Genomic DNA, 3,324 nt, shown 5'->3' on the forward strand with positions numbered 1-3,324 from the left:
ATATATCATGTGTCTAAATATATAAAAGTTATAAATAAAGCTAACAAGCCCTTAATTAAATATGCTCTATTCTCTTCTCTTCACAAACACACCTTCATAATCTGGGAGCCAGATTTGAGTTTGAAATACCCAGTCTTCTTTGCTGAGAGAAGACTTATGAGAAGGGCTGGGCCCAGGTCTTGCTCTCATCCCTTCCTATGCCCAACTCTGCCTTTCCTATACTGCTGAGGGTCACCTTCACGCAGTTATAAACCTTGAAACTACATCACAGACTCTGTCCACATCCCTCGCAAACAGCGGCTCCTTGCCTGTCTCTGGGGCCTAGGAGTGACTGGCGGGGAAGAAGCCTGAGCCGGCCCTGGAAGCGGGCAGGGGAATTCTCGGGTTCTGGGTCCTCAGAGTGTGGTCTGGAGGACCTGGGTAAGCACATCCCTGTGGTCCCTGCAGACTTTTTGCCCCGCGAAGTGGGGGACATCTGGATGAGGGCGGGGCCTTCTGGCTTGCGTGTAAGAATGATACTGAGAAGTGAGGGGTTCTCAGTGGCTGCAATGTTGTCATATTCAGCATGAGTAATAGCAGAGGGGGCTGGTTCCCATTATTACGAGAGATGACAAATATAGTGGCCCCGAATTTTTCCCTTTGGTCTTTAGGAAGAGAAACATCAGACATCACTTGGGAAATGCCTGCCCTTCTTCCCCGTCACCACATTTACACCAGAGTTGGACATGTCTAAGTCAATGTGTGGAATCCGGACTTCTGGCCCAGTAAAACTGAGAAGCTAGAAATGAACAGGACCTAAGCCACACACTATCTTGGTTGTCAGAGTTTGAGAGGGAAACTGGCCCCTTGGAAATGAATCAGTTTCTCTCTGGTGATATTTCATGGCTCATATGAAGTGAGTAACCTTGTTGAAATAGAGATGTCATTTCCTTGTCCTCCCATTAGAGGGGCCAGGATGTGTATAAACTAAGCAATGACCCAGACTTTCAGGGCTATGACATTATACAGCAGGGGGCACTAAAGGAGCTTGAATATCCTTTCTGAGGCTGCTCCACGCCTCAGATCCTAACCTTCTGGTCTCGGCCATAAACTCTCCCCATCTCTGACCATTTGAGTAGCTGACTGAAAGGTTCAAGTTTTAATTACTTATAAGGAAAAACCACACACACACACACACACACACACACACACACACACACACACACACACACAATGTCTGTCCTTTCCTGATTGGATAGATAAGCAAAAGTCTGACATCTTGCTTGCCTTAGGCCAAGCAAGACCATATTTTCACCCCCAACATAAAAAGAGCTTTGTTTAGACAGTCCTTGAACTTTGTCCCAATTTCTACCCTCAACATTTCTTTCTATTCATAGTGTTTCCAGAATTTCTTCCTCTCCCCCAAATCCCTGATAGATAAGCCCAGGAGCTCTCTGGTTCTACTATGAATAACGCTGTGTCCTTAACCACCACAGCTTTGCTATGAGAGGTTGTGCTATGCCACTGGGCTCCAGTCCCTCTTGCCTCTCCTAGCAGGCTCTGGAACTCAGCTGTCTGGGATTAACTGTGTTTCCCCATATAACCAGCTGTATGGCCTTGAGTAAATTATTTAAATTCTCTGTGCCTTAGTTTTTTCATTGGGAATCATCTCTTGCAGCAGCTTGTCTCAAGACACCTCGCATCCATTCCTCCCACTGTATGTGCCTGCCACTCCCCCACTGAGAAGTATAGTCCATTCCTCCGCCCTCTTGAATCTAGACTGGGCTGTGACTGCTTTGATGCCCAGAGTGGTTAATCCTTTAGATGATTCTGGCCCCACCCCCATCTGACGGCAACTGCGTGAGAGGCCTGCTCAGCTCGTGCCAGTCAAATCACAGTACCGTGTGAAATAATAATAAACGGTTGTGTCTAAGCCACGAAGTTTTGTGGGACTGTGCAGTGGAAGATAACCACACTAAACACTTACAGCAATGATAATGTCTACTCCACAGGGCTAAATGAGTTAATATGCATTAGATGCTTAGAACAGTGCCTGGCAATTCGAATGCCATGTAAGATACACCCTAAACAGAAATATGAATGACCTAGTACTCTGCAGGTATTAGAGTCTCAAGCTAATAAATATTTTGAGAAAAGTACAGGAGTTGTCCCTGTCCCAAGCCCCTTGTCTTTCAAAAATACCTTAATGTGGAGTCAGTTGTTGGTGGTGAAAACAGCGTCCTGAAAAACAAAAGGTACTGGTCCTGTGTCTGAGCCTGGGGAAGCCCCCTAACTTGCTTAGGTCTCATGTCCACAGTTTTCGAAGGAAGACAATCGTCACTGCTATCACAACAGGACTATTGTGAGGGAGAAATATGAAAACAGTTGTGAAAGAGCTTTCAAGAACATAGGTTCTTTAGCCTTTATCGAGATGAGACACCTCATTCCTGACCCCTCTGTTTATGTCGGTCTACCAGACACTGAGCTCTGTACTTCCGTAAATTACCAGGCTCCAGAGTTCTTGGCTATAACCAATCTCTCATCAATACCCTCGACTCCTTTGCCTCTTCATTCTTTGTCCCTCCCCCACCCACAGTGGAATCCTGGTCTCTAAAACATAGGTTCCACTTAACAGCTACCTTTCTCTGGCTTTCTGCTTCCCTTCGTAACTGAGCTTCTAGCAACAAGAATCCTCACTGTCTCCACCTCCACGGTGTGTGTATCTGCTCCTCAGTTTCCACCTGCACCACCTAGACCGGAAGTACTTTTGCCAAGACCACCGGTTGAGTCACTAGAGCAGGCTCATACCAGCTCCCATGAGCTGATTGGATGCTTCTCTTCCTGGGTCCACATTCAATGACATCATCTTGGTCATTTAAAATTATACATGGCAGAAGTTTTACACCACAGAAGTTGGCAAACAGTATAAATCAGGCTTTCCCCTCTCTCCAAAGAGCTTGTCAACTTTTTTTTTTTTACCAGCACACCACTGCCAGACTTTGTAGTCGTTGAGTGCAAAAGGGCACTTTCCAGACTTTCCTTACTTGGCTTTCTTCACTTGATACAATTTATCATTCTCTCCTTTCCGAGAGGTTCTCCATCTGTGGCTTCCTAGCTGCCACTTCCCGAGTTTTCCTTCTGCTTCTCTGGGCCTCTCTGCCTCAGCCTCTTATATGTGTTGAACTCATCTTTCAACTATTGGTGTTTTCCAAGATTCTGTCTTCTTTATATACAAGCTTCATTGGGGACATCTTACTTTCTCAGTTTCAACACTTCTGAAACCCTGCCCTAGCCATCCCTTCCCATATCAATCCAACATCAAGTCCTTTTGACTTCATCTCCTAA

Source organism: Pteropus vampyrus, unplaced genomic scaffold (assembly GCF_000151845.1).
Source record: "Pteropus vampyrus isolate Shadow unplaced genomic scaffold, Pvam_2.0 Scaffold35, whole genome shotgun sequence".
Classification (NCBI taxonomy): Eukaryota; Metazoa; Chordata; class Mammalia; order Chiroptera; family Pteropodidae; genus Pteropus; species Pteropus vampyrus.